This window comes from Ictidomys tridecemlineatus, unplaced genomic scaffold (assembly GCF_052094955.1).
Source record: "Ictidomys tridecemlineatus isolate mIctTri1 unplaced genomic scaffold, mIctTri1.hap1 Scaffold_215, whole genome shotgun sequence".
Taxonomy (NCBI): domain Eukaryota; kingdom Metazoa; phylum Chordata; class Mammalia; order Rodentia; family Sciuridae; genus Ictidomys; species Ictidomys tridecemlineatus.
In genome coordinates, this window is record NW_027521854.1 from 144,603 (window position 1) to 168,300 (window position 23,698).

At 48.9% G+C, this 23,698-nt stretch overlaps 1 long non-coding RNA gene across 4 annotated transcripts in view; it reads left to right on the forward strand.

Annotated features, from left to right (window-relative positions):
• LOC144373036 (uncharacterized) overlaps positions 1 to 23,698 on the forward strand; it is a 128,841-nt gene that overhangs the window by 93,083 nt on the left and 12,060 nt on the right. For all 4 annotated transcript variants that reach the window (XR_013432837.1, XR_013432838.1, XR_013432836.1 and 1 more), the window contains exons 3-4: positions 21,366 to 21,507; positions 23,455 to 23,619. This is a non-coding gene — a long non-coding RNA (uncharacterized LOC144373036). The remainder of the gene's footprint in view (positions 1 to 21,365; positions 21,508 to 23,454; positions 23,620 to 23,698) is intronic.

The following is a 23,698-nucleotide window of genomic DNA, read 5'->3' on the forward strand; positions in this document are numbered from 1 at the left end:
TAGGGTCTCACTGAGCTGCTTAGAGCTGTACTACACTAAGTGGTTGAGGCTGGCTTTAAACTTGGGATCCCTTCCTTCAGCTTCCTGAGCAGTGGGGACTTCAGATGTGCACCACCGTGCTTAGCCAACGGGACATTTGTAAAAGTGGAATAGGATAGCTGTGGAGCCTGATCTCTCTTTAGCTCCAGTTACCTCTGAGTTTGTGGCACAGGGCTCCTGACTCAGTGAATGCTGGCTACTCCTCCAGCCTGCTTTTCTCTTTGGGAAAGTCAGTTCTTTGGTCCCACATGACACTTCCCATCTGTGTTCTTTGGTTATGAGCCATGGAAGCCAGCTCTCATTTATTCGGATAGGAAGATGGTCAGCAGGCTCCCAGGAAGGCCAGTGGTCCAGGTGGCTCTGGGGAGTGGAATCACTCTGTGCCTCTCAGGAACAAATTGAGTCTATGTGTCATGTGTCTGTCCTTTGGTTAGGGAAGGGGCCCACCAACACCATCCCCTCCCAGGAAAAGAGAGTTCTCAAAAGGAGTGGAAGGGACCGCCTTGGCATGTGGGGAAGCTGGAAGCGGTACTCTGCTGGCAGTTAGAAAACAGTCCTGGGCCGTGCTCTACTTGGGAACCTTGGACACTGGTGATTGGCCCAGAATTCTTCCCTCTTTCTCCGGTGTCTGCTCCTTACAACCTTCCAGGTTATCTGACTGGATTTCCTTCTGTGTCCTCTGCCCAGCGAGCTCACCTGTTAACCAAGTCCCAAGTCACCCTTTCCATTATGCCAGCCTTGGCATTTTTCAGAATGTTAACTTCTCAGAAGACAAAGCTTTCAGGTTTTCAAGATGACACTGGACATTCGTATCCAAGGAAGTGTCATCTAGATGCCAGGGGTGTTTGCGGGGCTCATATTTTGTGAGTACTTACTGGGCTCACCAAAAAATTTGCAGATGACCACATTTGGTTCTATGATAAAGGCTTTGGTGTAGGTATGCTGTCCCTGTTTTGTAGTGAAGGAAATCGAGGCTCCTATGAGCTGACAAGAGCACTGTGGTCAGACTTTATCTTTGGCTTTAAGCCTTCCACTTAACCATGGACCATATCCAAAGATTCTGAGTTAAATACGTGTAGGGCCCAGCAAGTAGGTCAGGGGCATGTGGGATTCTGGGGACTTCTGTGAATGCGCGTGCATCCATTTCATTGTTGACCCCTAGGGATATGGCCTACCTGGTTTAGAAATGTGGTAAGAGAGAGGAGAGATGTAATCTAGGTACACCAGCTTTTCAAAGACTGGATGAATTTAAAAAAACATATCTTGAGACGGAAGTAGCCGAGGACTGTCAGTTTGCATTCTCTGTGTTGGGTTGGTCACAGCAGAGTTCTTGCAGGACTTTGGGCATCCTATGTGTGAGTCAGGACAAGCCCCTGGAAGGTCTGGCTCTAGAAGCTTGAAGAGTGATGGGCGCGGGTTGAATCCTGTCTCTGTACAGGAGGCACAGTCCTGCCATGCACCATCCTGCCATGCATGCATTCACAGCACTGATTGTGGTATGCGTTTGCCAGGCTGACAAAGCTGAAAACATTTTAAAAAATGTCTGTGTAATGTCACCAGAATAACGGAATGAGCCACTTGGAAACCAGGCACAGATGCAGCGGAAGCCCGAGATATTAAAATCCTGCACGGTACCGTAGTTCCTTAGATCTGCCTGGGTAGGAGATGTTTTCAGAGACAGGGGGATGCTACAGAATATACAATTATAACAATTTGCTAACCAGCCCCAGACCTTAATTAGTACAGGATCCTCGTTTTCATTGTTGTATGTAAATTAAGATTCTCACAAAGGGATTGTTTATGAGGATGGCTCTGAGACCTTCTGTCATTTTTCAAGGAAACTCTTTTAAGAAAATGAAACCATAAACACTTTGTGTAGAAGTGCTGAGAATTTTTTTCTTTGAAGAAATGAGCATCAGTAATTTCAAGTCTATTTTGCCTTTTTGTACTTCTCCAAGTAGCACCGTTCATGGACTGTGCACTAGAGTGTATTTGTGAGTTAGATAGCCACCAGATTGTTCCTCTCCCAACAAGATCTGAAATATCCTGGAACTTGGAAGATGCCTGACTAGAAGCTGGGACGTGGTCCACCCTCCCGGCACAGAGCCCCGTTGGTGACTTAATTTAGCTTTGGGGTTCACTTGCAGAAACCCTGCGCCTGCTCCACATTTGAAGCCTGACCCTGGGACTTGTTTGTGGGGCTATTACTATTCTGAGGGACTATGGTCAGAAATAGACCCTTTTCAGCCTTAAAAAGGAGCCCCATCTCTTTCTTCCTCCCAATGCCTTGAGTAAACCCCAAGGGCCCCCAAGAGCTTTTAGAGACCCTGACACATTTTCACTTGAAGTTTTGGGTAATGTTAAAGGTTGAGTGTTCTTTGTCTGAAATATTTGGGACCAGAAGCGTTTTGGAGTTGGGATTTTTTTTCCTTCAGATTTTGCAATATTTGCGTGTGCATACTGTGGTATCTTGGACGGGACTCGAGTTTAAACAGAGTCTAACACGAGTTCATCACTGTTTCATATGCATCTTCCACAAGTGGCCTGTAGCTCATCTTGGGCAGTATCTTTAGTGGGCCTCTCTTGCAACTGACCTGTCACATGAGACCGGGTGTGGAATTTTCCACTTGTGATGTCACATCAGCATGAAAAGTGTCAAATTTTAGAGCATCTTGGGTTTTGGGTTGTTGGACTCGAGATGCTCAACCTCTACTTCATTTGGCTACAGTGGATTTTTTTTCTTTTTTTTTTGACATGGGATCTTGCTGTGTTGCTGAGGATGGTCTTGAACTCGGGCTAAAGCCATTCTCCTGCCTTGACCCCCTGAGTAGTTGGAACCACAGGTCTGCACCTTGGGAGCTGGCTCATATAATGGATTCTTTACCAGTGACATACGGAGCATGTTTGGGAAGGCCATAGCTTGTGGTGGGAGTGAGTGCAATGCTGTAAGGTCCCCAAGGTCCCCTTCAACCTCCTGGGAATCCCTGCCTTTCCCTGCACTCCTAGGAACCTAGAGAACAGCATTTCACAGACTTGAAGAAACACCTTTATTGATCCCCACCTCTGCTGCCCCGTGTGTGCCTCGATTCCATCCTGGACACGCCTTCTCACAGGACTTTGAGGACCATGCAGTTCTAGTTCAAGAAAAGCAAATCCCACCTCTTGTTCTATACCACTGACCTACACCCCCTGCTCTCCTTGGTTTTTAGGGTGAAGATCTCCGTCCTCAAATCCTCATGAACTGCCCCTGCCCATCTTTCTTGCCACCTCACTGGCCTCCTTACTCCCTGTATTCCTCTCTTCTTCATTCATACTCGAACTTACAGATCCTTGAAAGTGTCACTACTGGCCACAGGGCTTTTGCTCATACCTGGAAGTTCTCTCCTCCCCTTTCTCTTCTTGACGCCCCTCCCCACCCCACCATTTAAAGCTCTAGGAGAGGAAGAGTTCTGCCTGTTGTTTTGGTTCATCCTCTTAACTAGTACTGTGCCTGTCGTAGGTGGTGCGCAATGAATCTTTATTTTGAATGAATGACTGAACTTTGTCTATCTGATGGATGGAACTTTGATCCTTTTGGCTTGGTTTCTAGCATAATCCAGTGCCTGAAAATACTTCCCTGGCTCAGGTGTCTGTTCTGTGTGCTACACCTTGTGGCTTATCTTTTCCCTCCAGGGACATGGGACTGTTGGACATGGCACCTTCCCTGATTGCTTTCTTTCTTGACATACTGTTTCTGCTGGGCTCTTTCTAACACACAAATCCAGGTGTGTGTCTTGCTTTGTGTCTGAGGGCTGCTGCGGATTGGGTGGTGCAGAGGCAGACTCCCTGTTGGGTTGGGGATGCCCCGCGGGGCTCTGAAGATTGGCTGCCTGTGGTCCTGTGATGCGCCCTTACTGAGCCGTCCTTCAGCTCCTTCCAGCTGCCTCTCTCTGAGGACACCTTCCCCTGGTCTTCCATATCCCTGAAGACCCAGGCCCTCCCTCCTGAGCCCTTGATTCACACAATATAACTCTTGAAAGTGATTAAATGGCCCAGGAAGGGAATCCGTTTTGATCAGAAATTCTTAGGCTCACTGAAGGTCTGAGAAGTTTAGAGCTAGACTAAAGGAGGACTGAAAGGCAAGGCCATGTCCACCTCTCTGGTCCTTGAGTTCACCTTCCAAACCCTCCAGGCCGATGGGGAGGAGCCTGCCTGCCGGCCTGTGGCCTGTTCTGGGTCTTCATATCAAGTTTCTACTGCCCAATATGGCAGCCGCAGGATGGCAGTGTGTGTTTGATTCACAGTTTGCAAAACCAGACCTCTTTCCTGAGAGGTTCTAGCCCTGCTTCACGTGCACAGCAGCCCAGCGGGGCTGGAGGCCACCATAGTGGACAGCACAGATGAAGAAGAGACCCAGAACAGGGCCACCATTATAGCAAGCGCTATCTGGCTACCCTCCTCTGTGGCTCCAGAAGTGAATGGGATCTTTGTGAACTGAGCTGGGCCTGGAGGGGGACACACACAGCCGGGCCCAGTGCCGGGTGGATACTCTGCCTTGTGTTGAGTTGACATTTTGCTTGATGAGATCTCTCTTCCCATCTTCCCAAGTTGGCATCTCTTGCCCAGGTCCTGAGCAACTGCCTTTTGCCAGACCCAAGCACTGAGGTTCCTTAGGGGGTAAATAGAGAGCCAGCTTCCCTCTCCTGGCCTCCTTTCCTGCTTTGGGTATGTTTCCTGTCCCTGAACCCAGGGGCCTAGGCCTGCTTCCTGTCTCTGCACCCCAGTGTCCAGCCCTTGCATCTCTTGACTGTGGGGCGGTCACTTCATAGTAGCTGCTGAGTACATGCCTTTTTCAATGAAGGGTGTCTTCCTACAATTAAAATTAATTTTAAGGGAAAAATGTTTTGTTGGATTATTCCTTTACCAATCACAATAAAATCAGTGTAGATCTCCTTGAAACAAGTCAAACCACTCAGAGAAAAAGTGAAGACCCCTCTTTTGGCAGGTGACCATTGTTAACGGTGGTGTGCTTATATCTGGACTTCCCTCCCCATGTATAGATAAACCTGTTCAGACCCTAGGAGGCTGAACCTGAACCCCCCACTCCATGTCCCCCAGTTCTGCTTCTCTGGCTTTCACTTTTCCTCATTGCCCTCTTGGCTGTATCTTATCCCTGCCCTGTGAGCAGTTAACAGTGGAGTCTGCAGTACCACCTGAGGGGTAGCCATGGACAGTGGTCTGTGTGGAATGGGGGCTCTGCAGGGCCTGATTTGGTGACTTCACATCTGGTTTTTAAAATTTAGTTTCTACTTTTCTTTCTTTCTTGTTTTCTTTTGTGGTGCTGAGGATTGAACCCTGGGATCGTGCTAGGCTGGTGTTGTATCACTGAGCAACACCCCTAGCCCTACTTTCTGCCAATTTTTAAAAATCAAACCAATTAATTATTTATCTGTGGTACTGGGGGTCTAACCCAGGGGTGCCTGACTGCTGAGCCAGGTCCCCAATCCTTTTTGTCTCAATAAGTTGCTGAGAGTCTTGCCAAGATGCTGAGGCTGGCCTCCATCAGCCGCCTGAGTCTCTGGGATCACAGGCCTGTTCCACTGTGCCCTGCTGCCGATTTAAAAATTTTAGAATAGTGATGTCCAGCTGTTGGGACTTCTGTTGGCCACCTCTGCCCCAGGCCTTGCTGGGGGTTCCCCTGGCCTTAGTGCCAGTGGTGGCTATCCTGGATTACTGGTTCCCTTGTTACCCTAGTGGGGCTCTCCTTCCTAACCAGCCTGACCTGGTTTGTCACCTCCTCTACCCCAGTGAGCCTAATTCCCTTTGTGGCACTTTAGTCTTTGGGGGCCATCTTTCAAACCCATGGCTATTTTTGTGGGACCAGAAATAGTAGGCTGTGAAGAGTGAGGGACTGTGTGGTAGGGTAGGTGGGCATCTGTGAAATCTGGACCAAGTCTGGGGCCACAGACGCTTCGCCAGGCTGAGGAGGCCCAGCAGAGGCTGAGGAGGCCGAGCAGAGGCAGGAAGAAGGTTGACTCCTCTCACTCCTGCCCTGGGGCTGGGATGGGGTGACAGGCTTGAAAGGCAGCTTTGGCCTTGTCCTGGCTGCAGGAGGCTTCACCGTGCAGGTGCAGAACTAAGAATCCCAGTGGCTGAGGACCTGGGGAGGTGTCCCCAAAGAGAGCTTCAGACTTAAAAGGCCCCTAAGACAAAGGGCAGAGAGGCGGGGGCCTCAGGTGCCTGCGATCTCCTGGCAGGGAGTGTGTTTTCCCCAGGGAAAGTCACTTCTCTTTTTTACTGCCCCTGATTCTCCAGAACAATAGCTCTCCCCAAGAGTGGGATGAGTGGGAAGTGGGGGACCAGGAAGCCTCCCAATTCCCCCACTTTGGTCTTCCAGTGTTGTGTCTGAGCACAGCCCTGACACATTTAGGGTATAAATCCTCACTTAATCCCTTTCTTTTAGGGGGAAATGGGCCCGAATGGCCCTGTGCCTGTGGAGAGGGGAATTTCCTGTTTTCAGGTCCCCTTTGGGCTGTTGACTCCACATTCCCGCTCTGCTGGATTTGCTGAAGACATTCCTGAATGCTGGGGAAGACAACCTGGAGTGTCCAGGTGGCTGGCACCCCTCTGGTCCTAACCTCCTCATCCAGATGTGTTTTGGGGCACCTGACCAGGTTGTGTGCCCAGCTGTGGACTGCAGCAAAGGATAGACATGCCGAGATGAAAGCCACAGTCAGGAGGAGACACAGTCAGCCAGTGAACTGGCAAAGGAGGAGAATCACTTATTTTACTTATTTATTTTATTTTTGGTCCCAGAGATTGGACCTGTGGGTGTTGAACCACTGAGCCCCATCCCCAGCCCTTTGTGGTATTTTACTTAGAGACGGGGTCTCACTGAGTTGCTCTGGGCCTCGATAAATTGCTGAGACTGGCTTTGAATTTATAATCCTCCTGCCTCGGCCTTCTGAGCACCTGGCAGAAATTGACTTGATAGTCCTCAGTGAGGGATGGCGACCCAGGGAATACGCCACAACTTTTGGATACTGCGATGAGGAGGCTGAGTCCAGGGTGTTCAAGGAAGACCTCTCTGGGGAGCTGATATTTGAGCCCAAAGCCGAAGTTGCCAAGGAGGCTGCCGAGGAGCTGGAAGCAGGAATGTCTGCAAAGCAAACCTCTGTGACTTTGGAAAAGGACAGGCCAGGCCCTCAGAGAAGCCAGGCTTCCTCCATGGCCAGTAAGCATGCCCTCCCTGATTCCTGTGCTCACTTTAGGTCACAGTGCCCAAGTTGCCAGGGAAGTGACCCTCTTATCCCACTGCCTTGTTTTCCCTTTCACCCCATCTCCTGGTTCTAGGTGGGAAACTCCCATCAAGGAGGGCGTCCTGGAGGAGCCACCAGGGCCGTGGAGGAGGCCGCTGTCCTCTGACCTGGCAGGCCCAGGCAGGCAGGTGCCGTGTTCCCCATGGGTTCCTGTAGCTCTGAGGCCACATCTGTCCAAGGGCTGTGGGGACTCACATGCTCCTCGGGGCTTGAGGTTCTTTGCTCTAAGGACAGTTTCACTCCCTGCCCCTATCCTTTTCCCTAATTCCTGCTCTCTGCCAGGAGGAAATTCCAGGCCTTTTTTTTTTTTTTTTTTTTTTTTAGTAGTTGCTCCTAGCGGAGGCCCCAAGATTCCTGCAGTGGGAGGCTGCTTGGGTCCATGCTCCTGGGCAGCTGCTTTGGAAGTGACCAGCCCTGCTCCACCTTCCTGCTTCTGGGAGGGCAGCTGCGGGTGGTCCTGTTTGAGGCGGGCTGTGCGAGGCCGTGGTCACTGAGAGCTGTCTGAGCCTTGCCATGGCCTCCTCTGACCTCTTCTGCTGCTGTTATCTGGGAATCCTGCATTTTTATAGTCTGATTGAAATGCAGAAATCCATCCTGGCTCATTCCGCATTCCACATGGACTGGTGTATTTGATAACTGTGAACTGTTTGTGGGGTTGATTTAACATGCTTTTTGGAGAAGGCATGCTCTGCTTTAGGGGCAGGGTGGTGGTGGGGAGGAGGAGGAAGAGGAGGAAGAGAAGGAGCAATGGTTGAAATAGTTCCTTGATTGTGCTCACTTTGTGCCCAGTCTTCTCCTGAAAGCTAAGCAAAATCATCTCATCTCCTCCTTTGGTGACTCTGCCACTTATCTCCATCTTACAGAACAGCCCAGAGAGGCTGAGTCGCTTCCTCACGGTCACACTGCTGAGGAGAGCAGAACTATGTTCTGGAGGCTGTTATTGCCAGAGAGCAGTTTCCTGACTGCCTGTCTTTGTCATCTACGACCTGGTGCCTCTACTCTGTAGGATGACCAGTTGTTCCAATTTACCCAGGGTACCCAGCTGCAGTGGTGGACATGCATGTCCCACTTATCTTGCATGCAGGCCCCAGCAGGCTTGTGCAGATGTTAACACCCACAGAAACAGGAGGCCTGGGCCTTGGCACTTCAGCCCTTCCCCTGGTGGGAGGCGATGATTCCCTGTAATATGTGTCATTTCTGAGACCCAGGAGAGCATCCAGTGCTGAGTTAGGCCCTGGGTGTGGGTGGGGATGAGGTGCCTGGTGTGGCCTGTCTGGGAGACCTCAGTGGAGACAGGGAAGGGAGGGGAGGTGACCCTGGAGCCCCCAGCCTCTTTTGTAGCACCTGGCAGGTTCTGATGCCACCGTTGGAAGATTAGAAGGTGAATGTGCTCCTGGGCGACTGTCGTTGGAGAGAATGGTGTGCCACCTTTGCCTAGTTCCTGCAACTCCTTGTGGGACCTTCCCTGTCCCCACAGCTGTTAGGGAAATAAACAAAAACAAAAGCAAAATCAGAGCCACCTGTTCAACCCTGCGCCCTAACTTAGGAAGTCCTCGTGCTTGGAGCCAAGGATGAGGCCCTGCTGGGGCAAGGTCCTGTGGTGCCAGGGTTGGCAGCGTGGGCCTCAGAGCCAGCACAACTGCCTGGGTTCAATTCCCAGCCTGCCATTCAGCAGCTTTGCCACCTTGGACAAGTGACCTGGAGGGAACATCAGGGAAGCATTTTAAATGGTGCCTTGTACTTATTGCATGTGACAAAGCACAGTCTTGGCTGTTACTACCTGCAGCTCAGGGAGGCTCCGAGGCCAGGCCTGCTTGGAAGATGGATTCTCTCAAGTCCCGGTGTGGCTGGGCAGGGGTGAGCAGGTTTATTTCTGGTGGCTCCCAGTTAGGTCTGGGGAGGATCTCATCACATGCTGGCTCTTGGTACCCAGGAGACTTCCCGTATTTTGAAGATCTCAGGGAAGTGTCACCAGCCGGGAAACTTGTGCTGCTTCCTGTTGCAAGCCAAGCTGTTTCCCAGAGTCATTACCCTGCCCCTCCCCGGCCCGGTTCACCAGGATGATCCCTCACAGGCCAGACCTACACGGAGGGCGGGTGGGGGCCCAGGGTTGCCGGTGGGCCAGCCCCATAGAGTCACCAGTCTCCCTAAACCAGAGAAAGTGGCCAGAAAAACCCAGACCAAAACAGAACCAAAAAACCCTTCAGATCAAAGGTGAACCCTTCCCCACATCGCAGTCCAAGTGGCTGTTTGTCATCCTTCCAAGTTTGTGGATGAAATGTGCTTAGCAATACGGCCTAGTCAGAATTAAATCATTAAAGGAGAAAAAAAATGAATCAGCCTTTTGGAAAAGCTCCCTGTGGTGGCTTCATTACCATGACGACAGCCAGATTTCTACCACCATCTTGTCACCACCAGAGGTCTGACGCCAAGGGCTTGTGTCAGAGCTGACCGCCATCTCCGACTTCTGAAGGGTGGGGGGTCCAGCGGACGTTTCCTGAAGTTTCTTCCTCGGAGCCTTCACATAAGGCCCTGCTCTTGCCAGATGTGTCTGCTGATTGGAGGCTATTAAATTTCTGTCCCTTGGATACAGTCACTCAACTCTCTCATTAACTCTGGGGGGAATTGGGGCCTTTGTAACCTCAGACAATTGTTTTTTTTAAATTATTTATTTATGTTTTAAAAACTATGTTTAGTTGTTCATGAATACAATACCTTTATTTTGTTGGTTTAGTTTTATGTGGTGCTGGGGATCGAACCCAGGGCCTCGCATATGCTAGGCAAGCACTCTAAACACTTGAGCTACAACCCTAGCCCACAATTGGGGTTTATATGTTCTGCTGAGACTGGAAAGTTTGGAATACTCTTCAGTGTGGTGACCCTGGGCCAGACCCGTCCTTCCACAGTTCAGGACCCCAGTTTCCTCTTGGTGTCCTGGTGGACTTGGGCAAACCTGCGTTGGGCGCTCTAAATGGTTGACGAGAATATTAATTTCTGGTGTTGTTCTGAATCTTTCCCATGTAATTAAAGGATTTTTGAAGTCCCAGAGGGACTTTGAGATCTTCTGGCCCTGTGGTCTTGATCTCTAGGACACCTCTGAGAAGCCTGAGTAGGCTGTGGTCGCTCGGCCCAGGGAGTTGTGTCTGTGTGCAGGACGTGCCTTGTGTTGGTAGTGGACTCCAGGGAAGAGCTTCTACTTGGGTTTCTTTCTTTCTTCCTTTCCCACTTTACAGATCAGGCGCAGAGGCCCTGAGAGGGAAAGACACTTCCTAGGGTTCTTTTTGATGTAGCCTCATTTTCGGGCCTGGTCACCTTGCCTGGCTCTGTTTGTGGAGCCCCAGACCAGCCCCCGCAGGGTGATGGGAGGTGGAGGAGATGCCTCCCCAGGCCTGAGACCTCACAGTCCCCTCAGACACACACCACCCAGAGCATCTCAAAGTGGGAGCACCTTAGTCCTGGAAGGCCGTTGAAGAGAATGGCTGGGCCCTGCCCCAGTGTTTCTAATCCTGTAGATCCAGAGCAGGGTCCCAAAATTGTCATTTCTAGTGTATTCTCAGGTGCTGCTGCTGCTACTGCTGCTGGTTTCCATCACCCCAGGGGACCTCAGTCACAGAGATAACAGGGTGCCAGGGGGAGCTGGCACTGCTCCGGCCCCAGCAGCCATCTGAGCACTGGCTGGGCTGGTCTGATCACCAGACCCTGTGTATCTGGGGACTGATGGAAATGAGTGGCAGAGTGCTGAGGTGGTCCTTGCAGTGAGGATGAGCCTTCCCTTCCAAAATTCTCTTGAGAAACACTGAAAACCTTCACTCCCTCTCCCACTGGTAAGCTTTTCTTCTCTCACAATACACTTGAAAACACACCAACCAAAGCCTTTGCCTGATTGCTCTCTATGTATGTGTTTTGTGTGGCTGGGATGGAATCCAGGGGTGTTTTGCACTGAGCTGTACCCCAGCCCTTTTTAATCTTTTTATTTGTTTATTTTATTTTATTTTATTTTATTTGGTTCCGGGGATTGAATTTGGGGGGGGGGGGCACTTGACCACTGAGCCACATGCTCAGCCCTGTTTTATTTAGAGACAGGGTCTCACTGAGTTGCTTAGTGCCTCACCTCACTATTGCTGAGGCTGGCTTTGAACTCTCCATTCTCCTGTCTCAGCCCCCTGAGCCGCTAGGATTATAAGCATATGCAACCCGTCCTGGCTCCTTTTTATTTTTTGAGACAAGATCTTGCAAAGTTTGGAGGCTAACTTTGAACTTGTGATCCTCCTGCCTCAGCCTCCTGAGTCAATGGGATAACAGGTGTGCGCCACCACTCCTGGCTCAAAACACCTTTCTTAAACATTTATACTCTGACACTTGAGCAGACTATGGGGGTGTACTAGAGTCATGTAGCGCAAATCCCAAGCGCCTTCTGTGGTTCTCAATCCAGTCCCAACTTTATCCACCTGGGATGTTTTTATACTGAATTGGGCCTCCTCCTTCATTCATCAGAGACTTTGGTGCGCACCTGCTGCTTTCTTTCTTTCTTTCTTTTATTAAATGTGTAACTGAACTTTATAAATAATTTTAATCTCCCTTATTTTGATAAAGTCATTCAGGCACATAGTGAATACAATACACAGAGGTATCTAGTGAAAAATAATCTCTCTCCACTCCCTACAGGTCTCCTTCCAAGGCGGCCACCTGTCCCCATGTAGAGCCCTGCTGTGCTTTTGTGTTCATGTGGGAGTCTTTTGAGGATGCACAAGCACCGATGTACAGTCACATCCTTACAGGTCCCTTAATGTGCTAGATACCTGTTGCTTTTACAATGTGGCACCAAAGCTTGGCAATTTCAGTTCACGGGGAGGTGCCCTTTGGATCCTTCCTGTTTTGCAGTCCTAGGGAACATGCCAGGGCCTCCCACATCCCGGCCCTTTTTAATTTTTTCTTGGAGACAGGGTCTCACTAAGTTGCGGAGGCTGGTCTTGAACTTGCCATGCTCCTGCCTCAGCCTCCTGAGTCACTGGGGATAACAGGTGTGGGTCATGGCACCTGGCTGCCTGTTTTTCTAAAGGGCTGGAGCATTCCATTGTGTCTGAGGACTGGCTCTTTGTGGACACATAAGTTGTCCAGTTCTGGGCACAACACACGGTGGCTGAGTAGGATCCTCTTGTTCCTGCTCTGCTCCAGGAGAGGTCTGTGGAGCCAGGCAGTGTGGAGAAAGTGAGTTTTCCCATCAAACAGTGGAGCGGACCCTTCTGGGAAAGCTGTTTTCCCTGGGGGATGCTCCCTATTTTGGGAGCCTATCCCGGGTTCTGTCTTTTAGCTTTCTCACTAGCTGACTCCTGCGCCTTGGGGGCAACCCTTTGGGCTTTCTGGGCCTCCACTTGGTGTCTGTGGGATGCTCCCCCAGACCCTGGGCTCTTCACCCTCAGGACACCTGTGGTTAGCATTGAATTTCCTCTGCCAAACATTGGTTCAGAACTTTCTGGAAGCCTGGTGGTGAGGCAGGAGTGTCCACTCATTGTCAGGCCTTGTGCACTTGCTAGAGGCTGCCTGCCCTCCCAAACCAAAGGGAGCCACTTGGAGGCCTTGCGTTCATTGGTGTTGGACCCTGAAGGCAGGAGAAGTGGTGCAGGGTGGTGTGTGTGCTGAGACTTGCCCAGTGGTGAGCTGCAGGAGGAACATCTTTGGGGATCGTCATCTTTCTGTATCTCACATCCCATCAGCCCCAGTGCATGGGGTGCATTCTCCACTCTCCTGTGTCTGTAGCTTTTGCTCTTCAGGATGCCAGCTGTCCCAAGCTGTGCCACTATTGTCCATAACCCAGGAGGCCACCTTGGGGCATGGGACGGACTCTTGTCCTTGCAGGTGAAGACTGAATGAATGGTGGTTGAAGGATTCTGACTGGGAGGGAGGCTGGAAATGAGGGGGGTCTGGTAAGAGGGGGCTGGTACTTTTCAGGTGAGAATCAATAAGAATGTAATTTGTATTGATTTCTTGGGAGGAAGGTCTCAGAGTGCCCATTGCTGACAGCCGGGAGAACTTTCCGGTGGGCAGGGTCATTCTTTTTACCCATTCTCTTTTGTCAGCTGTGAGCATACACAGGAGTGCTCCTTTTCTGCACAGAGCAAGGTGCTGTTGTTGCCCTGGTGTGTGGCCTTGGTGACCTGCCTTTTATCGTTTCCTGGTTGGCCATCGTTATGGATGTGGAAAAGAAGTTCTTGGGCATGCAAACAGTAGCAGGTGCCTATGTGACGCCTCCTAGGAGCTTGGTTGTGGCCTTGTCATCAGGGACACAGTCCGGAATGGTGATGAGTGTGCAAGGTGGAGGCTCATTCTCACCCCAACGTAAGATTGTTGCTCAACTTTATCTGGTGTCATCACAGCCTGTGGGCCCTGAACTTTTTTTGTTTTGGCAACCAACCAAGATTTCATAAAAATGTCACATAGGAGTAGAGTGTGGTGATTCATGCCTGTAATCCCAGCTCATTGGGAGGCTGAGGCAGGAGGATCACAAAGTCAAGGTCAGCCTGGGAAGACCCTGTCTCAAGATAAAATTTTTAAAAAGGGATGGGGATGTAGCTCAATGGCAGAGTGCTCCTGGGTTAAATCCATAGTACCCCCTCAAAAAAAAAAGTCATGCACATCTTTGACCTTGGACAATAAAAAGGGGGGCAAGTATATTCTAGGAGGAGGAGTATACTTGCAAATGACCTTGAGTTTGGGGAAAAATGTACCACATCACATTCACCCTCCTGTGGGACCCTGGCTACCCTGGTGCTTTAAAATGTGTAGTCCTGTGTGTCTCACTCAGATCCTGACTCTGCAGACAGAACAGCCCAGAAAAGAAAGTTCCCCCAGCCCTCCACATTCTTCCAATGGCCACTCATTGCAGGACACCTCTACAAGCCCCATTAAAAAGAAAAAGAAGCCCGGTTTACTGAGCAGCAACTGCAAGGGGCAGGTAATGCTGAGGCTGGGTGCAGCATGGCAGCAGGCCGCCAGTGGGCAGCAGTGCTCCGTTCCTCAGCTTGGCATCTGTTTAGCAGGCTGCCCTGGCACTGCTTATTATTTGCATATGTAGAAAGGCAGCTCAGAGGGGCCTGTGTGAGGTTTCCAGCAGGTTCTCAGATCTGCTTGGGGACAGAGCAGTGACCCACAGGAGATGAGGACATTGTTCTTGAGGGGCTGGGGCTTCTCCTTGGCTTCATGTTTCTGTACTCTTAGGACTGGTTTTCCCGGTGGCCTGAGGATTTCCCCTGATGACCAGTGCTGGGCAACACAGCTCCCTAGGTGTCTCGTTTTCTCATCTGTAAAATGAAGGGTGTGGGCCCTTGATAGAGGTATAGCCCAAGGGTCACCTTCCCTTTTCCTGAGCACAGGCTCCCCGTCCCCTTGCCTGACAGGATTGTCAGAGGCTCAGGAAAACCTCTTCACCATCCTGGGTCTCATCTAGGGAACCTTCTGGCTTTAAAATTCTCTGGTGCAGCTTAGACATTCCAAATAGGGAATGTGAGAGCACTGTGGACTCACTGGTGGAAATGTTCACCCCTGTGTGGACTGCAAGGTCAGGGGGCCTTGAGTGGTTCTTGAGCAGCGGTCCCTGGTGACCAGCTCATCTGTTCTGTGCATTATCGGGCACTGGAGTGGGACCTGGAAATGGAAGGTTGAATTAGATGAGATTGTTGCTTTCACGGGAAGAGCCCTAGCCACATTAAGTGCCCAGGCCAGGGAGAGGCATGTGTCCAGAACAAATCTATTTTCATTCTCAAAATTATAGAGTGAACTGCCAGTTCTGCCCTTGGCCCTGTGACTGTAGGCACATGGACCTCCGTGGGTCTGGTTTCCTTGTTCATGGAATTGGGCATCCTGGCACTGCTGCTCAGGCTCTGGGGCTGTCATGGCAACTGACGGAGATAAAGGACAGGGAAAGAGCAGAAATGAAGAGCACAGCCGGGATTCATTGCCAGAGTATGATTTGACATTCGACCTGGGAGGCAGGATGTTTCTGTGGCAGTGTCCTAGACCCCGATGTCTGGTGTCGACCCAGTCACGTGTGGCTCATGAGCCCTCGAAATCAACCAATGTCAGGGAGAAACTTGGATTTTTTCATTCTGTTTAAAGTGACGTGGCTGCCTGTGGCTGGCAGCTGCCTCGTCAGTTAGGAATCCCATTGGAGGAGGAGCAACTGGGGGGTCCCACGTGTGTTTTCAGGGGCACTTGGAAAAACTACTTGAGGAAATAAGAAGCGTTGATGATGATACCAAAGCAGCATTTGCCCCATGTCACCTGCCATTGCAAACATTTATGTCAGTCTGAATGTTTTGCCAGGAAGGGCCATGTGCATCACCATTTTACAGTTGAAAACACAGAGATTGAATTGCTCCTTCTGTCCCAGAAGCTGGTGAGGACTTGCTGCAGTCACCCTGGAGCCACCTCAGAGCTATCAGAAAGAAAATGGTAGTCAGATAACCCTCAGCCCTTAATTAAACTACCAGTTTGGCTTCCTGAGCCAACACTCCCTTTTCAGTTCCCAGGGAGTCCTGAGAGCAGATGTCCTTCCTGACCAGAAGCTGTCCTTTCCTGTCTCCTCCCTCTGCCCATGCACACCCATGCACACTCACTGTGGGAGTCCCTACTGTTCTCTAAGGATTTGCTCACAGTTCTTTCTCTGGAAGCTAATCCACTCGGGTATTTGCTGCTTTGCTCTTACCCTGTGTGAAGACCATTTCTGTGGCACAGAAACCTCTTGACCAACTGATGTGTCTGTAAGTTGGTGTCCCCTGCTTTGGACCAGCAGTCTCAGATCCTGGCTCTACAGACAGAACAGCCTGAGTGAGGGTTCAGGGCTAAGTCGCCACAGGGTGGAAACTTGTGGATGCAGAAGGCACTCGGCCATGGACACAGCAAGGCCAGCACCGGGGACACAGGGCTGAGCACACTTTCTGTCCTCTCCAGTATCCACAGATAGGGGAGGTGCTCCTCTTGGACACAGGATTCTTCCAGTTCATGGAATCTGGGGGACTCACCGGGTGGCCACATCAGTGGCTTTCTCTTTGAGCTTCAGTTTATGTCCTAAAATAGGGTTTTGGACTAAAACATCCTAAGGTCCATTGCACGTTGGCATTTCTGATCCAAAACTCCAAGGCACAAAGGCCCAGAGACTTTTGTTAGCAAAAATGGAGTGACCTTCACTGAAACCAGAAGATGTCCCTGAACTTTGACCCTGTCATTCCTAACAGCATTTTTTTTTAAATGCTGGCAGAGTAGGGCCAATATTCTTCATGTGCAATCTCTGTTTTCCTCATAGGGAACTTATAAGAAATGATACTGGATACCTACTTTCTTTAATTTTTTTTTAGAAGTACTTAGACACAATACCATTATTTCATTTACTTATTTTTATGTGGTCCCAGGGCCTTGCAATGCTAGACGAGAGCTCTACCGCTGAGCCCCAGCCCCAGCCCCTAGATACCTACTTTTCCTTTCCCTCCCCTTCCCCATATGTTGGTTTGACCAATATGTCATGATTTCTGTCAGTCACCAACCTCTGAGGATTGTGAGATTTCAAATAAAAGCTTGCATTTCTGGGTTTTTATAAACACATATTGTCTTAGCTGTTTGATTGGCTGTGACAAAGCACCATGGGCTGGGTGACCTACCAACAGCAGAAATTTCTGGAGGCTGGAAGTCCGAGATCAGGTGCCATCACAGTTGTGTTCTGTGATAGAGGTGTGATAGAGGATGTCCTGTGGTAGAGGGTGAGGGCCTCTCTGGTATCCTCCTGGATAAGGCCCATTCATCAGTGCTCAGAGGCCCTGCCTTCTGGAAGATACCAACTTGGGACTTTTGAGGGAGACACAAAGATTTAGACTAGAGCACTTAGCAGAATCCAGCAACCTCAGGGCTGAGTAGAATCTGCCCTGCAGACACTTGGCTGAGCTAGTGTCGGGCTGAGCTAATGTCAGCCTGCAGCGTACTCCCCATCCCTCCCTATAGGGTCACAAGCAGTCAGCTCTACTCAACCCTTCCACGTCTCGTGGGGGGGGATTAATAGTTTTCTGACTTTTGACTTATGTCCCTTTCTCCCCCAACCCCCCTGGTTTTTTTCTGTGCTCCAGTGTTCTGAAAGAAAGCCATTCTGGCCTTGTAAAAAAAAGAAAACCATGAATTTCTATTTTTTATGGAGACCTGTTATTATAAAGAGCTGAGCCAAGTATAAGTGCAGGCACTTTTTTTTTCTCTTTTTCACATATTGGAAGTTAAGGACTTTTAGAGGGAAGCTTTCTGTTTTTCTGGTTTTTTTTCTTTACTTTTTTCTTTCTTTGGTGGTTATCAGACCCAGGGCCTCCTGAAGGCTGAACATTTGCTCTGCTACTGAGCTGTATCCCCAGGGGGAATTTAAAAGAAAAATAAATTATTATTATATTTTTGGTATTGGGGATTGAATCCAGGGATGTTTAACTGAGCCACATCATCCCCAGCCATTTTTAATATTTTATTTAGAGACAGGGTCTCCATGAGTTTCTTAGGGCCTCGCTAAGTTGCTGAGGCTGGCTTTGAACTTGGGATCCTCCTGGTGGAGCACACTTGGCCCCAGGGTGGGAATTTAAGAAGACCTTTAAAATACTTTATATTGGGCTGGGGACGTAGCTCAGTGGTAGAGCTATTGCCTGCCATATAGGTGGGTTCCCTGTGTTCCCTCCCCACTACCAAGAACTTGTGTACGTTGTGCTCTTAACCGTGGGGATGACATTGGTGATGGTGGCACTGTGTTAATTCCATACATTCTATCCTCTCATTTGAACACAGCCCCATAATCCCGTGATGTTAGGTACCTCACCTTCATTTTACAGATGAGAAAAGTGAGGCCCAGAGGTGGGGAGACCGGTCCCAGGTCATGCAGCTGTTTAGTGGTAGTTGTACCTACATAGGCCAAGGCCACCTGGTGACTCTGAGACACTAGTGTTCAATCTGTGGCCTTTTAAAATGGGAGGGAGAAAGACCCTCATAGTTATCCAATGACCTGCTAATGTTGTGGACAGTAGAGGAACCGCAGCTAGCTCGACTGTTTAGCAGATGTGAAATGCTGTGATTTTCTTGTGTTGTCATTGATGTACTTGTTCAAATTCCTGTTGAGAATGCACATTTGTTTTGAAATCAAACCTGTCTTTCTGGCCTACATTTCAGTCATAACTAAGACATGGTCCGTTTTACTATATGAAGCAGCCACTCACCACAGACCCTGTTGATGTTATACCGCAGAATGGACGGATTGATTTCTACTGCTGGGTTTGTCACTGGGAAGGCCAAGTCCTTTGCTGTGAGCTCTGTCCCTGGGTTTATCACGCTAAGTGTCTGAGACTGACATCAGAACCAGAGGGGGACTGGTTTTGTTCTGAATGTGAGGTTAGTTTCCAACGAATGAATACATTACCTGCTTTGTTGCCTCTCTCTTCTCTTCCTTTGACTTACAAAATTTATAATAATTTATAATAGATAAGGGGAAAAATATATTTCTTGCCTCCCACCCGTTCTGTCCTAGCCACCCCCCTTTTGGTCCAGCATCTGCCCCTGGCTGTGGTCCTGCAGCTCTTGGAGAAATGATCACATGGAATATTGTCTGGGTTCTTCTTGAGTCTTTGAATCACTTTGACGTCTGCTACTACCTTTCTTCTTCTGGAATGCACGTTTTACACGATAACTTTTGAACCGTTAACAGTTCACATGGTCTGCAACACTCTTGCACAGCTTCTCTTGGGTGTGCCCTGCTGCGTCATGAGGTCAGCAACCGCCGCCAACCTGGGATGCCCAGTTTGGGCCCTGTGTTCTGGGTGGTGGCTGTGCCATCTGAGTCTTTCTTTCATACAACAAATATTTCTAACAGAGATGGGATAGTGCTCAGAAAAGTAGGCACAGATCACTTTCCTTTTAACAGAAAAGGACAGAAGTGAAAATGAAGTTAGAAATAATGAGTTTGAAGAAGGGTGCAAATTGAAGACGGGGGGGGGGGGGGGGGGGGGAGGGAGTTCAGGAGCCGCAGGGCATTCCATTTTAAATGTCCAGGCCTGGAAGGCCCCCCTGAGATTTGAGAAGTACCTGATGGAGGTGGGCCCTGCTGCCCTCTTGGGGAACCTTCTGGGCAAAGTGTGGCCTGGGCAGAGCAGGGGGACAGTGAAGGCAGTGTAGACTTCATGGGTAGCCAAGAGCTGCTTGAAGCTAACCAGTCCCTGGACTTGCAGGGTTCTGAGGCAGCATCTGTTATTGGCAACTCTGGACTAGGAGGCTCTTTCGAATGCTAAAAAAAAAAAAGAGAATCATCTGAAAGTAATTTGATGTAGAATGTCTCTTGGATCCCAAGGCAAATGGCCACATATTGCACATGAAGATGCATCTGGGGAGCCCTGGAGGGGCTGCCCGGATGTTTTCTGTGGAAAAAAAAATAAGTCACAGATACTGTGCAGGGAAAGGAGGAAAATAGAAAATAGGTGAAAAGCAATCAGGCATTGAGTTGGTCTGGTGAAGACCCTGGGATGGCACTCTGCCTCCCAAATGGCTGGAATGTGGCTGCTGGTTCCCTTGGTCACTCTTCCACGGAGACAGAGATGGGCTGGGTGTCGCCCACCCATACCCGCCTGTGTTTGGAGCCAGATCTTGTTCTGCTACACCTAGAGTGAGACCTGGACCCTCCACCAGTGTTCTTTGGTCCTAAGTGACTGTTCTCATTTGTTTCATCCCATTGCAGAACAGGTAGTGGTCCTCTAAGAGGAAGACACTTCTGGCATCTCTTTGTCTAGCAAAAGGATTTTATCCTCATTCTCCAACTGATTTACCCTGGCCTCAGGGTGAGCTTCCGTTCCTAAGTTCCTATGCAACAAAGGCTTCCTAAGGGCTTTGTGTAGCACTTCCAGGTGGTGCCAGCCAGGAGGTAGGAGCAGGGGGTGAGGGAGTGAGGGACAGTTGGGCATGTAACCCGAGAGTTCTCCTTGGGTGGAGCCCACCAACAAAGTGCAGTTCAAACAATCAGGACTTCTGCGTGCACGATCCACAGCCTGATTTTCTTCCAGGGTTGCCTGGTAAGGTAGGCTGCTGGCAAGACTAGCTCTTCAGGCTCTGGTAGCCCAGGGATGAGATGCATGCATCACGAAGCCTCTCTAACTTCCTAGTGACTCTTGGATGGTCCTTCTCCTCAACAAACAACCAGACTCATCTGAGAGTTCCCAGAGAAGTGAAGACTGGAAACAGCCCAATTTACCCAAGAAAACTTATCCACGCTCCTTTCACAGAGGCTGAGAAACATTGCATGACTTAGGAGCAGGTGCTATTTTTGTTGTTGCTGGGACATGGGCCTTCTTAATCCCCAAGATATGATATCACAATCCCATTGCAGAATCCACTTTCCATCATTTCTCTCTCTCTCATCTTTGATGGGACTTTCCCATGTGAAATGACATCTCTTGCCTTTGTAGACACACAGGTAGATTCTGCCCTTTGGAAATGTGCCCATGAATCCCAAGTGAGTTCACATCAATACTGATGAACAATGGAGTCCTATTAATTTTTAGTCCACTCCCACCCCCATGTTCTTTGTGCAGGGAGCCCTGTCTCTTGCCATCAGACAGTGCTGGGCCACATTCCTGCACAATAGCTCTGAGTCTCAAGAGGCTCGAGATAAGCAGCTGATGAAAGTTCATCCCTCCCCGGAATGCATCGCTGACCTTCCCATTCACATCTCCTTCTTGAGAACCAAGGTTGGGATAAGGATGCTTTTCCAGATTCCCATCTCCTCCAACCTCCCCCAGATCCTGTCATCTGTCTGAGCTGGAGACACTTGCTTGTAAGGTAGTCAGTGGGCTGGTTGCTTTCTAATGTCTACCCACAGAATCAGTATATTTTGGTCTGGTAGATTGGAGTCCTTGCCAAGGGAAACAGCTATTCACATTTAGATGGGAATCTCTTTTTATGTGTATGTTAAAAAAAAGAAAAGAAAAAGTAGAAGGAGAATAAACCCATGGCTCTGTGATTTTTTTTTCTAACCAGATGTGTGTGTATGATTTTTGACTCGTAGAAGATTACAGTAGCAGAGTGCATTGAGACCCAGAGCAAAGCCATGACAATGCTCACCATTGAACAGCTCTCCTACCTGCTCAAGTTTGCCATTCAGAAAATGAAACAGCCAGGGGTAAGAAGATTGGTCCGCCGGTGTAAGCATAAATGAAGATAAGACTCCGTTTAGTTCTGTTAGCAGCTTTCCGCGTTGCTCGTTGTCTTTGCTTTTCAGATCCCTCTCCAGACTCTTTGGACTTGTCTTGTGTGTCCCCATTTTAAATCTGTCAAGTAAACATCAGGTATGGTGCCGTTCAGTGAGTTCTCTGTAGTGAGCTCTCCGTGTCCCCAAGGAGATTAGTCAGGAAATAACACGAGGTCCAATAGTCAGTGGGGCCTTAAAGTCCTGATAGGTTGAGAAGTAGAACTCCAAAGCCCCTTGGCCCTGAGGGCTATGTGCTCCTTCCCTCAGCATGGATGGAATTTCACTTCAGGGAGAGGAGGACATCCCTGTTTATTTATAACTGAGGTCTGGTGTAGAACCAGGAAGATTTCCCTAATGGGTGAGAATCTGGTTAGTTCCGTCAATTGTGAAATGAGTCCTGCTGAACAGCCTTTGCTACTTTTGGAAACTGTATGACAGCAAGGCTGCCAGGCTTGGCTGTGCCCTCACATGGCACCCTGCTGGGAGTGCCTGCCATACCCTAGGTGTGTCTGTTATTATTATGATAGTTTTCAGGAAAATTGCAGAGGAATGTCTTCTGTCAAAAATAATATGATGATACAATGGACATATTATGACTCTGTCTCCCTCCAGATGAATCTAAAGAAGCTGAAGGATGGGTCCCTCCTTTATGATTTGCTTTCTAAGTCAAGTGCATATGCAGTAGCCGAGTATCTCACTGCTTTTAGTGACCACTGTGGTTTTGTTTCTTTAAACAAATAAAAGTTTTGCTTTGAGATATTCTGAAATTTGTTATGATGAAAAATTTAAGATGTGCCAACTAGATATTGAATTAGTTACCTATTTATCTCTTGAATTAAATCTCAATTGATGGAAGCAAAACTGTGTTAGTAGCTTTAGTTTAGTTAAAAAAACAAAAATCTTGGGCCAGGGAAGGAGCTTGCCTAGTATGTGTGAGGCCCTGGGTTCAATCCCTGGAACCATAAGAAAAGAAAAAATCTTTTAATTTTTTTTTTCCTGTGGAGTGATTGAACGTGATGACTATTTACAAAAAGATGGAGTATTTAGATTTGTCAACTCTGTCAAGTTTTAAACCAAAGGACACATAGAAGAAAGCTTTTACTTTCTCACTCTGTTTGGTATAAAGTTACCAATTTTGTTGAAATCTCCATTCTGGAACTCCGGGCCTGGCACACGCTAGGCAAGTGCCTTTCCCATGAGCCATACCCCTGATCTGGAGCATTTTTTAAATTTACAGTGGTCAAACTTTCATTCTGGATTGAAGTGAACACAGGTGATTGCAAAAGGAAATCTGTCCCGATTCTTTGCTTGAGTATAATTTGGTATTTAATTAAATATTTGGATTGAAAAAGAAAAAAATTGCAAAGTAAATACCATCCAGCTATCTTGAGCTGAGTCAAGTTAGAGCTTAAGCAAATGGGTGAAGGTAAAGACTTTTTGCACACTTGTTGTACTGAATGCATTTTGACCTCTGAAAACAAGAACGAAATCTCACTGTCTAGATTTCCCATCGTATGAGAAACATCTGTTGGCACCCAAAAGACTTTGTCTGATGTGTCATCTTTAGGTGGTGATGAGTCCCTCTAGATGTGGCCTAGCTCTAAAGTGACCCCTGGTGTGTTGGGACTCTCAGCCTCACTGGAAGGGGACAGAACCTGCTACTTGGATGTATGTTGATAGTAAAGCAAATAACAAAACCCCAACTAGTTCATCGGGGCCCAGGATTATCAACATCCAGGCAGCCTGGGATGGTGGCCAGTGGAGCTGCCTATGGCCTCCTTCCTGGCAGTTTCAGAGAGGTTCTCTTCAGCTTCTCGATCCCATGTTGGTTGGAGCATGGTCTTCCTGGCCTGCGCATGTGTACCTTTTCTCTTACAGACAGATGCATTCCAGAAGCCCGTTCCCTTGGAATAGTATCCCGACTACACAGAATATATTATCCACCCCATGGACCTTTGTACACTGGAAAATGCTGGCCTCTGTCTCAGAGCCTCCTGTGTTGGCCCCAGGTGTGGAGATGCCAAGGAAGCTCCTCACTTCCGAGTAAGATCAGTTTTATTTGGAGAGAAGAACTCTTGGTCCTCTCACTTTGTTTCCTCTGTGACGTCCTTCCAGAGGATGA